This window comes from Panthera pardus, unplaced genomic scaffold (assembly GCF_024362965.1).
Source record: "Panthera pardus isolate Hobbes unplaced genomic scaffold, ASM2436296v1 HiC_scaffold_17, whole genome shotgun sequence".
Lineage (NCBI taxonomy): Eukaryota > Metazoa > Chordata > Mammalia > Carnivora > Felidae > Panthera > Panthera pardus.
This window is the reverse complement of record NW_026526732.1, coordinates 129,248,334-129,263,703: the sequence shown is the minus strand read 5'-3', so window position 1 is coordinate 129,263,703 and position 15,370 is coordinate 129,248,334. Positions and strand designations below refer to the sequence as shown.

Below are 15,370 nucleotides of genomic sequence, written 5' to 3'. Positions count from 1 at the left end.
CCTGTAGTTACTCTTCTTGTGATGATGTGAGGTGATAAAATGCTTGTGTGAAGAGATGAAGCAAGGTGAATGATGTATGCTTGTGATGTTGTGTTAGGCTACTACTGACCTTCTGAAAATATGTCAGAAGGAGGATCATATCCTGGGCCGTGGTTGACTGAGGGTAACCGGAACCGTGGAAAATGAAACTGTTTATAAGGCGGGGGGGGGGGGGGGCTACTTAGTTATTATAAAAGATTTTGTTTTCATTATAACTTTATTTCTTGTTGGTTATTGCTGGGATTGAAAAATACTATTGCTTTTTAGGAATTTTACATTTATTCCCTTGAGCATCCTGTTATTTGTTCTAATAGTTTGTCAATTCATTTGAGATTTCTAGAGAGACAGTTATGTGTGGCCAATAATACTTTGGTTTCTTCCTTCTGGAAGTTATGTTCCATTACCTTCTGGTTTATGTTCTTACATTGGCTAAAGTCCTAAAATGAAAAAAAAAATGATTGGTTGTAAAGTATTTACCCTGTTATAAATGATTTTATAACTTACCTAGAGACTGTACGTTGCTTTCCACCAAGAAGAAAGGTTTTTGGGAAGTTGTCACACTTCCTTGGATATTAATCAATGAAATCTGTTCATATTTTCAGAGGAACAATTATAATTTTATTTTATTTTTTTATTTTTATTTTTTTAAAGTTTATTTATTTATTTTGAGGGAGAGAAAGAGAGAGGTCTGGGGAGGAGTGGAGAGAGGCAGAAAGAGAGAGAGAATCCCAAGCATGCTCTGCCTTGTCCAGTGTGAAGCCCTATGCTGGGCTCAAACTTACAAACCATGAGGTCATGACCTGAGCTGAAACTAAGAGCCGGATGCATAACCAACTGGGCCAACCAAGCACTCCAATAATTATTATTTTAGACAAAATTTATTTAAAAATTGCTTTGAAAATTTATTTAAAGCAGATATTTAAATAAATTATTGTATATTTTTATACTTTTTATGTGTCTAGGTGGGAACTTGATGATATTGGGAAGGAAAAATTCAGAGTCTGAAGGTAATGTGACCTCATTGGTTCCAAAGGAAAATCCAACTTTTATGGATAATTGTTTTCATAACTTTTATGGATAATTGCTTTCTATATTGATTGTATAGAAAAAATAAAAGTTTCAGTGTTTTCATTAGAGACTCAGCAGAATTATCTTTCCTTTTTTTTTTTTTTTTTTTTTTTTTTTTTTTAGTATGCAAACAACTTTTTTACTAATTAACTTATTTTCATGTTGTGCTGTTTTCTGTCTCATGAATTGTCTCCATTCCCAGGAATCTAAAGCTACTTGCTAGATTTGCTTTGGTGTGTTTACAATCTGCCTGGTGTACCTTTAAAATGTGTCTTTCTTTTCTCGTCAGCTGTCTTTTGCATAGCTTGTCACTTGTCCCAAGGTTCTGCATAGAATCCACACAGAACTGGTGGGTGCTGTTCCCTGGATGTTTCTGCAGCAGTGACTTGCCTTTCCCAGTGTTCAAGATGCTGCATTCCATTACACAGGTCCTAATCCTGTCCAGATGGCAGGAATTCTCAGAAGTTTACATCTTTGAGTGGGTTTTTTCTGATCATCTCTGCCAATAGTTCCTGGAGTCCCAGGGCACTGTATGGTAATGTTTATGGTATTTAGCACTCTAGCCCGCTTTCTGTGCATTTGTCTATAGTTTGCCACAGTGTTTCATGGCTAGGTCACATTTCCCAGAAATCCCCAGTGCTTGGCACTACCCCTGTTTGTTGAAGAATGAGTGGGAGCTGTCCATATTTTCATGCTCAGTGCTCTGGAACATGCTTCTTGTAAATTTCCTACATACTTCCCAGATTTGCTAGCCTTTTCTATATATTCTGTTTTTCTCAAAAATACTATATTAATAATGATCATGATACCTGCTTGTTTACTGTTCTTTCCTGAATATATATATTTTCTCAAACATACTATTTTAACAATGTTCATGGCATATAAGTTATAATACATAAATTCTTTCTTGGGCTTCATATGTTGCTATTATAAAAATGAATGGAAACTAAAGATTTTTTTTAAGTTTATTTATTTTGCGAGAGAGAGCATGAGCAGGGGAGAGTCGGGGGGGGGGGGGGGCGGGGAGAGAATCCCAAGCAGGCCCGCAATGTCAGTGAAGAGCCTGATGTGGAGCTCAAACTCAGGAACTGTGACCCAAAATCAAGAGTCAGATGCTCAACCAACTGAGCCACCCAGGCACCTTTTTTTTTTCCCCCCACATTTAATCATTACAGTAACTAAACGCCGATGTTGAATCAGTTTTGCTATTTATTGATGAGACCTCACTCTGTGATAAACTATCTTGCCCTTGTAAAACTAGTCAGTCACCTATGAGATGTCTTTTCATATGACCTCGCTTCTATCAGATGCCCAGGAAAAAGGTTTTGTTTGATGTGGAACAGTGGCATATGTCCCAGGAGAATGACTGCATATCCTAGAAATATTCCAAACTCATTGATTATATTTTATTAGATCAAAGAGCAAATACTAAGGTCTGCTTTGAGTAAAAAGTTAATCCTACCAGCAATGTGGGTGTTTTTATTTTATTTTATTTTATTTTATTTTTATTTATTTTATTTTATTTTATTTTATTTTATTTTATTTTATTTTATTTTATTTTATTTTATTTTATTTTATTTTATTTTATTTTATTTTAATTTTATTCCTAAGTCTTCAGAATGCTTCATGGGAATTCTCCCTTTTCTCCTCTGATCCCCATAATTTTATTTTTAAGTAATCTCTATACCCAACATGGGGCTTGAATTTACAGTCCCCAATTCAAGAGTCACATGCTTCACCGACTGAGCCAACCAGACACCCCTAATCCTCATGATTCTTATGTTAATAAACGAATCCATTTAATTTTAAGCTATTTTCCTTGAAAGTCAAAGTCAGGAATTTGGTGTTTCACAAAATCATGTTTCACGTACATTTCCTAATACTAGAAATTACTAGGGAAGCAATAGTACCATATCCTTAACAGAAAGATGATAGTGGGTCTTGGGAATGGCTACGTGAAACTTCCCTTGTCGGGGGTATTGGGGTCCTTCCCTGGAAGCTGCGTGTCATTTCAGGTCAAGGCTGTGCCATCTTCTGTCTTTCCTGTCTGGAGGCTGTCAATGGTGTGGATTAATTGTATGTCGGCAGAGGAGGAATTACCTGCATGGCGGCTGAGGAGAAAAAGAGGAGACAAAATGGAGACAGAAATGCTTTTTTGGAGTGAACTTCCTATGGCCATGTCATTCCAATTTTGTTTGCCTGCTCTCTGGCTGTACATACAGATTGCATGTCCTGTGATTGTATGTCCTGGGAGAGAAGTTTTGAGGGAAGCTGTGAGAATTTTCCAGGGAGCTGGTGGGTGGAGTTTGGCTGTCTTCCAGCGTGGTGTTCCCATGGGAACAACCCCTGGGATTGCGATGGTATCCCTTTTTATTTTCCGATTCCTGCCTTGAGTGTCTTCTATACTGACATCCAGAAATTCATTTTTATTTTTTGGTGGACTTTATTTCTGTCTTCAAACATTTGACCTGTGTCCAGAATTGTATTTTAGGTACCCCAAAGTAAAAGAATTATTTGAACAAAGGCAAACTAAATATTTAGAAAATTCTAAAAATACATTAGGGAAGTTTTCCCCTGTTATCTAGCCATCACATCACATCTGGCAAAATTATCTGTGCTGATACTTTTTTCTTTTTTTAATCAATTCTCATAGCATTTGTGAAGCAGTTGTTTATTTAGAACACTAAGAATACAATAGGAAAGTAAAATGAAAGAGGCCTAATTCTTTTTTTAATTTTCTTTTGGAATTTGATTTTTACCATCATATACTATTTGATTGAAATGATTGTGCCCCTTTTTTGCCGCCTTATTTTTTAGGATATCAAATCCTGTGAATTGGTGATAAAGTAGTCTTTAGTCAGATTATTAGGAATTTCACTTGTATTAGGAAGCTTGATATGTGTGGCTTTTATTAATTCAAAGCATATAAATGAATGAGAAATGATTTGTTCAACAGTATTTATTGAATATATACCTTCTTGGTACACAGTATTTAACACAAACTTAGTGGCTTAAATCAGCACCCATTTATTGTCTCAGTTTCTGTAGGTAAGAAAGTCTAGCCACAGCTCAGGTGGGTTTTTTCTTCATGGTCTTTCCAGGCTGAAATCAATGTGTTAGTTGAGTTGCATTCTCATCTGGAACTTGGGGTCTTCATCCACACTGATATGGTTTCTGGCAGAATTCACATTATGGTGACCCTTAGCTTCTAGAGGTCTCCCACAGTAAGTACCCTGCCACCTAGCTCCCTCCATAGATAATTCACATTATAGCTCTTTTTTATTTTTATATTAAAAAAATTTTTTTTAATGTTTTTATTTATTTTTGAGACAGAGATGGAGCACGAGCAGGGGAGGGGCAGAGAGAGAGGGAGACACAGAATCCAAAGCAGGCTCCAGGCTCCGAGCTGTCAGCACAGAGCCTGATGCAGGGCTCGAACTCAAGGACTGTGAGATCATGACCTGAGCCTAAGTTGGACGCTTAACTGATTGAGCCACCCAGGCGCCCCTGTAGCTCTTTATTTTTTAAGGCCAGTAGGAAAATCTTTAATGCTTCCAGTCTCTGTGCCTCTGTGAGACCTAAGCCCTTTTGGAAAGGGCTCCCTTGATTGGGCTGGACCCACTTAGAATAGTCACCCCTGTGATAAACTCAAAGTCAACTCATTAGGAGTCATAACTGTGTCTGCAAAACCCTTTCACATTTGCCATGTAAACACAACAGTGTCATGGAACTGATAGCCTTCATATATGCAAGTTCTTCTCATAGTCAAAGGGAGAGGATTATATAAGGATATGGGTGATTCGGGTCATCTTATGTTGGGCAGAGATTTTGGAGCTGAGGATACGGAAAAATTTTAAAGGATTACTCTTTCAACTGTGTGAAAAGTAGGCTGTAGAGGAGTAAGGATGGAAACAGGAAACAAGTGTAAAATTTCAAGTGAGAGCTCTTGGTGGCTTAGTTTGGGGTGGTAACAGTGGAGATAAGTAAGAAAGTTGGAATCAACATATGTTTTAAAGGTAGAGCTAACAAAATTTGTTTATGGATTCAATATGAAGCATGACAAACAGAAATCACGGGTGACTCCAGAGTTTCTGACTTGATCCACTGGGAAGATGACGTGAAGAAGAGCAAATTAGAGGGGGGAGTGCAAAATCAGAAGCTTAGCGTTGGTTGTAATAGGTTGGAAATGGCTATTGGACATCCATGTAGAGATGCTGAGTAGGCAGTAGGTTAGTAGGTTTGGAGTTTAGGGGAGGAGGATTTAGCTAGAGAAGTTTCAGTTTACAGGTGACATTTAAAATTGTGAGATGGACCACGTCACCTAGGAAGTGAGTGTAGTGCAAGAGGCGTGACTTGAGGACTGAGTCTTGGGGCTCATCAGTGTTCCCAGCTGGGTGAGGAGCAGGAATAAGCACATGACTAGTAAGGAAGAGCTGGTGAGAGAAGAGAAGGCCAGGTGGTGAGCTGAACCCTAAGATGAGAATGTTTTAAGAAAAACAAGGGAGCAAGTTTGTCAAATGCTGCTTATTGTTCAAGAAGGATGCACACCAAGCACCAGCTGTTGGGGTTACTAATGCGGGGGTCACTGATGGCCTGGACAGCAGCAATTATGGTGGTGGAATAAATGCCTCCTTGGGCTGAGTCTAGAGCATGGAGCAGAGGAATTAGAGGACATTGGTATATAACACTTTGGAGGTGTTTTGTGGTAAAAGAGTGGAGGTTAATGAGATAGTAGCTGGAGAGGAAGATAGGGTCAAGAGAGGGACCTTTTTTTTTTTTTTTTTTTTTTTTTTAATTTCAGAGAGCGAGCCAGAGTGCATGTGCATGAGTGGGAGAGGGACAGAGAGAGGGAGAGAGAGAAAATTAAGCAGGTTCCACATTCAGCATGGAGCCCAGTGGAGTGTGGAGCCTGATGGGGGACTTGATCCCATGACCCTGGGATCATGACCTGAGCTGAAACAGAGTCAGACATTCAACTGACTGAGCCCCCCAGGTGCCCCGAGAGGGACTTTTTAAATGATAGTTCTTCAAATTTCTATATTTTCTATGTGAATAAAGGCCTAAATAGCTCATTAGAAGAAAATAGTAGAAAAGTCTACCTTCTAGGCACTGAAATTTTTTACTTTTACTTTCTACTGTTAGCCTTGTTATCACTCTCTATGATATTACTGTTTTTATTTTATTTATTTAACCAAATCATTACACATGAGTGGAAATCTAGATAGTCATTCTCTGGCTATCTTGTGATCCTGGTAATCCTGAGTGCCTTTTCCTGGAGGAACAATTGCATCTTCCTACTTCTTTGCCTTCTGTCTTGTAGCTAGGAGCTTGCTTATTTATTTATTTACTTTTTTTTTTTTAAAGTTTATTTATTTTGACAGAGAGAGAGTGCAAGTGGGAGAGGGGCAGAGAGAGAGACAGAGAGAGAGAGAGAATGAATGAATCCATCCCAGGCAGGCTCCACACTGTCAGTGCAGAGAGCCCAATGAGAGGCTCGAACTCACAAACCATGAGATCATGACCTGAGCCAAAGTTAGACACTTAACCAACTGAGCCACCAAGGTGCCCCACAGCTAGGAGCTTGTATGCAAGGCAGAGAGTTGGAGTGGTTTTTGTGGTTTTATTTATTTCCTTCTCTAACCCCTGAATTTTTGCTTATGATCTAGTACTAATTTCCTTGGATGTACTTTATTTAAAAAAAGAACTGAAAGTAAATGTGAATTGCCTTTGACCACATTTTTTCATGGGTTAAGAATAGAGTGGAAGAACATCCACTTGGTAGGTTCTTCATTTATCTCTATCCTGCAGATCTTGGAATTCTCTGCCAATAACCATGAACAATAAACAAGAGTTTGTGCGTAGCCAGAGAAGATGTCACAAAGCCAGTGCAATCGAGTCATGGGAGAGAAGCCTAGCAAAAGAAATGTAAAAGACATACTTCTTCAAGAGACTGGGTTCTAGTGTTTTCTCTGCCACTACGGGCTGCCATCCACTTTACTTCACAATGTACTCCTCAAAAAGTTTTTAAAACTTTCATGTGTAGAAGTTGTACATGTAGTTTTATGTTCTCAGAGAAGTAAAAGATAAATGTGTGTTTTTATGCCAACTCTTATTACAATGTACATGTATTTCTAGAGCATTAAACGTATAGTAAGCTGAAATATTGACAGTTTTACAAACTGTAATTTTGTAGGTCAGATTTTGCTTCTGTCAGTAATAGTACTGTCCATATCAGTGAAATACACTGTTACTACCAATAGAGGTAAGGACTATATCACTGGGTAGAACAGAAACCCGTGATGTTGACTTTAATGCTATCTTGTCCTTTTATCTTTTTAAAAACAATTTTTTTTAATGTTTGTTTATTTTTGAGAGGGAGAGACAGTGCACGTGGGGGAGGGGCAGAGAGAACGGGAGATTCGGAATCAGAACAGACACAGACACAGAAAGACCAGGATTTCCCAACCTCTGCAGCATGACATTTTGGAACAGATAGTTCTTTGTTGTGGAAGCTGTCCTGTGCTCTGTGGGATGTTTAGTGGCATCCTTTGCTCTTACTCACTAGATGCCAGTAGCCCTTCCTCCTGTGCTGTGATAACCAAAAATTTGAGGGACAAGTGGGTCAAAATCCTCCCCCTGCCAGCCGCTCAGTTAAGAATCACTGACTTAGATATAATAGATGCAAAAATTTTCTTTTATGTATCCCAGAGTTATAGACCTGTTCCTATACATAGTTTGGCCTCAGGATTGGCTTCTCTTTAAATCTAATGAGGTATATTGTAAGCCAATTTTTTATTACTATTTCTTTCTCCTAGAAAGAGACAAAATTATTATACCTAAATACTTCTGGTACACAGTTGTTGTGGCTTATTAATAAACTTTCTCTTCATTTTTTTTTTTTAATGTCTGTTTTTGAGAGAGAGAGAGACAGAGCATGAGTGGGGCAGGCGCAGGGAGAGAGGGAGACAGAATCTGATACAGGCTCCAAGTTCTGAGCTGTCAGCACAGAGCCTGATGTGGGCCTTGAACTCATGAACTGTGAGATCATGATCTGAGCTGAAGTCAGACGCTGAACTGACTGAGCCACCCAGGCACCCCAGTGTCCTTTTTTCTTTTTAATAAGGAACTGGATACCCTGATTGTGTAGTAAGGTGTATACCTGGTGAACAGACATTTGAACTCCCCTGCTCTGTATTTGAGTTACTGGAATGTTCTTTTGATGCTAGTTTTCATTTAAGATTTTGTCATCTTTTAAAAATTTTCTATCACTTGCTCTCATCGCTAGGACTCTATTTAGACATTGTGGTCTTGGTATTGGGGATGTCTATACTTTGCTCCCTGTTACCTTTGCATGCTGAGTGGAACAACTTATGTCCTTTAACTGGTCAGTGGATGGCGAGCCGTCAATTTCATACCATTAATTATGTCCATCTTTGTTTCACTTGTATTGTTAGTATCAGCACTTATATTTTTCCATTTCCACTCATTTTCAGAAAATAAGTAAATGTTACACGATCTTTAAATAATTGCACAAGTAAACGTTGCTTGGCAAAGTGTAACTGCTGTAGTGGCATGTGTGTGTCTGTCAGCTAATACATGGCTCGAGAGACATGGTTTGAATATGTCCTCTTTCAACATTTCAAAGCGTCGGTTGCATGCACATCATGCTGTAAAGTTGTGGCATGCCTACAAATAACATTGCAACCTTCGTTAAGTTGAGTGTCTCCTGGGGCATTTTCTCTTCTGCAAGATGACCAAGTTAGTCTTTATGATCTTTAAGATTGTTTCCAATGTGGTTAATGTGATTCTACTTAAACTAATTCAGATCCTTACACAGAAACCGAGCATTCTTATTTAGATATAATTTGAACAACTTTATCTTCTTTTTTTCAGCCCTGTATGGAGAAGAAAGTAAGAATTACTGTGATTTATTTCTTACCTTTCTCTTAAATAATTGAAGGCCGCTTACAAGCAGGATATAAACTTATGATATGGTATAAAAATAAAGAGGACCACGTAAGGAAATGGAGACAAAAGTGGAAAAGAAGAACCACAGAGAAGCTGGGTGTTAGGACCTGCGATGCACAGGGCTGTTGGCAGGCTCCTGACAGGGAAGGGGTGAAATGGGCTACCCAGTATTATCGACCCTGCTGGGGGATATCTGAGGGCTGGGAAAGGACCTTTGTCTCTTCAGTCATCCAACCTACAGACTCTCCTTCCTGTCCTCTTAAGACTGTGGTATCAGTTTTACCCTTTCAGAGTTTCCAAATTTAAAGTGACCTCTCCTGTCCCTTTAAAGGAGAGAAATTGTTTATTAGCTCTCAAACCAAAATGTCACAGTGGTCCGTGTGTATGATGATGGCTAAGAACGAGCGTTGCCCTGTTCTGAAGCGCCCTCAGCCTTCTTTGCTGCCAGCAAGGGCCAGCTCTGCCCTTCGTGCCTCCTTTTAGAGCTCTTGCTGGTTGTTTCTGGGTACGTGGTCACCAAAATGGATCTCAGCCTAGATTTTGGCTCATCAAACTTCACAAAAGCCACTGCGTTGTTGTTTTCATGTGCGAACTTGGAGGTGGGTGGCCTCCAGGTCCAGTTTATCTGTGTCCAGAATCATTATTCAGAAAGGCCACTGTGGCTGCTTCCTTTGGAGAGACTGGCTGTGGCTGTGGCCTTGTTCCCTGTGGGGAGCATTTGCTTCCAGTCCCATCCCTGCACAGGAGAGGGGACGTGGAGATGATGCAGTAAGCCTCACAGGGGACTCCCAGAGATTTGTAACAGATCCAGCTACCTTGAAGGGGGGCCCTGAGGTACATAGCAAATCTCCTTATTACATGCAGGGCAGCCGTGGCCCTTCTCTTTATGTCTTGTGCAACCTGTGGTGTCCTCCTGATATACTCTGCCTCCCTCTTCTGCTCCACCGAAAGGCCACATATTGACAGTTGAGCTGGTGGTTTAGGGAGGAGGTAGCACATTAGAGGAGCGAGTGGTCACGGAGGCAGTGCATCTTCTGGAAACCCCTATCTGGGTTAGAGGATGTGTTGCACCAGATGCTAAATTCTGCTCAATGCCCTGGGTGCAGTGTGATGGGAGTGAGGGGTCTTGATGAGGATAACTAAAGTTTTTCCATCACCCAACTTGATAGAAAAACTGGGCTTTGCGGTTATACCTGGGTTTCTGATTCTTCCCAGTACCCTTTTTGTGTGTGTAACTGGAGCCTCATTTTCCTTTTCTACAAAATAATATAAATCTTGGATTGTGACAGTGACTATGTGAGATAATACATGTGAAGTGCCCAGTTAGTGACTCAAGAGAGAATCATAATGCCATTGTTATTATCCTTCTGCTCTCCTACCAGAACTTTAACAAGAGGGCTAGTAAAAAGATAAGTAGCTTTGAGAGATAGCCTTCTTTGATTCTGCTACAAAGGTGAAAAATCTTAAAGGCAAGCTGTTATTTTGATGTTTGAAAAATATCAGGAAGACCCAGGGCTGCATGGATTATAAAATTGGTAGCTTACCAGGGTATGTTTGACATGTGTTATCAGCTCACCCTCAGTTAAATTAAATTGAGGGGCCTCTTGACTATACTGAAAGGTGAACTCCAGGCCTCCGTTAAATAGCAGTTTACCCACAAGCTTCTCAGACACATGTATAAAAGAGGTCCACACGCTCTTTGTGCAGAACAGGTAATAGAGATTTAGAGAGGAGAGTAATTTTAGCTTAATGTTTGAATTTTGTGTTTGAGAATAGCAGACAATTAAATGCTGTAAAGTGGCACAGAAAAGTGGCTTGAACTTTAAGAACGTTCTTTTTCCTCCATTCTCCCACTTCACTTGGAGATATTCACATTTATATTAATTATCTCCATAGCTTATATTAGGTTATACAATAGAATCTGAATTTCAAATAAATGTCAAAATCAGAAAATAAGCCTATAATCTTTCACAGGCTGTTCTGAAGAAAATGGACTTTCTGCTTTTGAAGCATTTTGTCTTATGAAGCACAGACCTTATTTTTCAAATACCTTGTCTCCAAAATAACTAGAAAATCTCATTAAAGACTCCTCAGGGGTGCTGGGGATCATGGCAGGATGTGGTGTTACAGAAGAGTGAGCAGGAAGGGGACTGGTGACACCTTATGAGCCTGGACCTGGTTCACCCCATACTGTGAGGTGACCTGTCACCTGGAAGTTTCTTTCCTTATCGGACCCAGGTTTCTCATCTGGAAAGTCAAGATAGTAAACCAGTGATCTTCAGTGTTTTTTAAGTATTCCATTTCAATGAGGATATGTATAAGGCACCACTTTGCATATTTTACACAGCCATTCCTGGAGAAGACAGGTGTTTTGTCACTCATGGAGGCCCATGATACTTGTGTGGTGAAAGTTGTCATCAACTTCAGCAGTGATTTCCTGTGTGTGTGTGTGTGTGTGTGTGTGTGTGTGTGTGTGTGTGTTTCTTTGCATCACTGGAACCCTTCAAACTATTTGCATGAAATGCTGCTTTATAAAGTGTATACAAGTAGAGCTGCTGTAGTGTCATTAGGGCCAGAGTCCTTCCTGTCTAATTTTCACCCCCTGAGCCATTTCCATAGAGCCCTAGGGTTTGAAAAGTAGACATTACAGGGGGAGATCCATACTCTTGAGTGTACCATTGTGTGCTTGATCTAATCCCGAATTTACTTTTTCCCATTTTTTCGTTTTATTATTAAAGTTTCAAGCATACAGTACATTTTCAAAGAAGTTTTACACTGAACCTCTGTAAAGCCATCCCTGGATTCTTTTAGTTCATACATTAGTATGCTCATTTTATCACACATCCATCTGTCTATCCTTCTGTCCATCCACCAGTACAATCCATCTTTTTTTTTAAAATAAATTTCAAAGTAATTTGAAGACTTTCTCCAAATACATATGAAAATATAATTTTGTTTTTGAAGGCAAAATTTACATATAGTGAAATGCACAGATTGAGTTCTGACAAATGTATATAAGTGTGTAATTCAAACCCCCATCAAGATACAAAACATTACTTAAGTAATATATCCCAACAAGTCTCCTCATGCCCCTTTTGAACATTAATCTCCTCCCCCACCCTCCAAAGGAAGGCATTGTTTTAATTCTCTTTCCACTATAATTTAGTTTGATTTGTTATATTACCTAACATAAAGGGAATCATATAGTATGTACTCTTTTGTGACTGGTTTCTTTTTTATTCATCATAATGTTTTTGAGATTCATCTGTGTTATTGTGCCTTTAGTAATCTGTGTGTATGTATGTAATGGCATTCCATTGTATGATACCGTTATTTGTTTATCCCTTCTTCTATTGAGGAACATCTGTGCTCTTTCTGTTTTGGGGCTGTTATGAATAAAGTTACCATGAATGTTCTTGTGCAGGTCTTTTTGTAGACATTTTCTCTTGGTTAAATATCTAGGATTAGATGTAAGTCGTCAGTCTTATAATTTTAGTTATTCTACTGCTATAACAATAATTGATAATAGTGGCAATAAATAATAGTAGTATATCACTGGTTTTATTTGCATTTTCTTGCTGACTATTGATGTCAGACACTTTTATATGTGCTTATCAGACCTTTGTATATCTTTTTGAAATGTGTTGAAACATTTTGTTCATTTGTTTTTAACTGGGTTGTTTGTCTTTTTACTATTGAATTATAGGGATTCTTTATACATCATAGCTGCCATATTCATCCTTTGCAAATATTTTCTCCCAGTCCTTGGCTTCCCTATTCAGTTTCTTGAAGATGTCATTTGAAGAACAGAGAATTTTAATTTTCAATTCTATCAATACTTTTACTTTCTTTTATGATTATTGCTTTCTACTTTCTAAGAAGCTTTTGTCTACTCCAGGTTATGCAAATATTTTCATATATTGACTTCTAAAAGCTTCACATTTAGGTCATTATGTTGTATGTTTAGGTTTTTGATGTATCTTGAGTTAATTTATGTATATGCTCTGCCTTTCAGCCACTCCTCAACATAATCTCTGGCTTCTGTACTCTGTCTGGTCATTTTTCTAATGTATATACACTCGTGGCTGTGTACTTGAGCATTCTATTCTTTCTTCTCTCTCTACCACAAGTGTTTATTGAGTGTTTATAGCATGCTAGGTACTAGGTTTAGGATTGGGTATGCACTGTTGAATAAAACGTAAATAATCCACTGTTGAGCTGGTAGTCTAGTAATGATAAATACACATTAAGCAAATAAACACAAATGCATTTATATTTATGTCTGGTAAAGTCTTCTTTATCCTTTAAAATTCATCTTAATCGAGTATTTGAAAACTAGTCATTATAATCTACCGTATCAGCAGACTAAAGAAAATCATGTGATCGTATCAGTTGATATAGAAAAAACATTTGAGAAAACCCAGTACTCATTCAAGATAAAAACTCTCAGCAGACTAGGAATAGAGGGGAACTTCCTCAACTTGATAAAAATCTATAAAAATCCTCCAGTTCATATCATATTTAATGCTAATTCACTCAATGCTTTTTCTCTAAGTTTGGGGACAAAGCAAGGATGTCTTCTCTTAACCTCTATTCAACATTGTATTGGAAGTGTTAGCCACTGCAGTAAGGTAAGAACAAGAAGTCAAAGGCATTCAGATTGGAAAAGAAGAATAAAACTATTCCTATTTACAGATGATCTGATTATCTGTACAGAATATCCCAAAGAATCTACCAAAACCAACCCAAACCAAACCCAACCCAAAGGAAACAGAATGCCCTCCTAACTAAAACTAATAAGTGAATTTTGCAAGGTCACAGGATGTAATATGAACAAATAGAATCCATTTTATTCTATACAATGAACATTCAGGAACCAAAATTACAGACACATAATTAATTATAGTCACTCTTCAGAAAATGAAATACTTAGGAATATATTTAATGAATTCCATCTTGGATCTATATGCTGAAGTTTATAAAATACTGATGAAAGAAGTCAAAGACCTAGATAAATGCAGAGAGATAACTGTGTTCACAGATCAGGAGACTCAACCTAGTGAGGATGTCAGTTCTCCCTAAATTGTTCAATGCAATTATTATGAAAACCCCAACAATGCTTTTTTGTTGTTGTTGTTTTGTTTTCATTTAAAGATGGCCTTGATGAAGTGGTAATTATTATTAATTATACTAAATTTTAATCTTTGAACACTTGTCTTTTTAGAAACATATATAAAAGTTTTTATTTTAGAACAGTTTTAGATTTACAGAAAAATTGGTAAGATAAAGCAAAAAGTTTTCATGTATCCAATACCCAGTTTCCCCAGTTGTTAACATCTTGCATTGGTCTGCTACATTTGTTCCAATTAATGAACCAATATTGATGCATTATTATTAACTAAAGTCCATACTTTATTCAGATTTTCTTATTTTTTTTTACATAATGTTCCATTTGTTTTCCAGAATCTCATCCAGGTTGCCACATTATATGTAGTCATCTTTGTCTTGAGCTGGACAGTTTGTTAGACTTTCCTTGATTTTGATGATCTTGACAGTTTCAAGGAGTATCTGTGGGATATTTTTAGATTGTCTTTCAGTTGGGATTTATGTGCTGTTTTTCTCATGATAAGACTAGGGTTATATGTTTTGGGGGAAAACAACCACAATGGTAATGGCCATTTTCATCACATCATATCATGGGTTCATATGATCAGTGTAACTAATCACTGTCAACGTTGACCTTGATCACCTGGCTGAGGTGGTGTTTGTCAGGCTTCTCCTCTGTAAGGTGAAACACTTATCCCCTCTCTACTGTACTCTTCAGAACCAGCAAGATTTTTACACACTAGCTTCTTTTAAAATTTATGGGCAAAAGCACAAGTCCTATAATACTTAAAAAATCTTCCTGAAAAAGAATGAAGTCAGTGGAATCACACTACTTATTATTAAAACATAATATAGCTAAGGTAAAGTAAAGCTTATGGTGTTGATAGAGGAATAGACCCAGAATAGAAAATCTAGAAAAAAGCAATTTAATGGAAGAAGGATAACGTTAAAAAAAAAAAAAAATAAATGGTGCTGGAACAGTTGGACAATTATTGGCAAAACAATACACCATGGCTTAACCCTCACACCTTATTAACTCAGAATGGGTCATGAATTTAATTTAAAATGCAAGACAATAAATAAATATTTTAGAAAAAAATCAGGAGAATCTTGGGGTCTAGGGTTTAAAAGCCCTAGACTTGACAAGCCAAACCATGATTCATAAGAAAAAGATTGATGAACTGGATCT

General features: G+C 37.9%; 1 protein-coding gene across 17 annotated transcripts in view; it reads left to right on the top strand.

Moving 5' to 3' along the window:
- The window catches only part of FARS2 (phenylalanyl-tRNA synthetase 2, mitochondrial), a 619,002-nt gene that overhangs the window by 99,697 nt on the left and 503,935 nt on the right, over positions 1-15,370 (top strand). The window contains exon 1 of one of the 17 annotated variants that reach the window (XM_053904929.1): positions 1,620-1,642. The exons of the other annotated variants lie outside the window; for them this stretch is intronic. The gene's annotated coding sequence lies outside the window, so the exon portion shown is untranslated. Of the gene's footprint in view, positions 1-1,619; positions 1,643-15,370 lie in introns of those variants that run through there. 17 annotated transcript variants of the gene reach the window in all.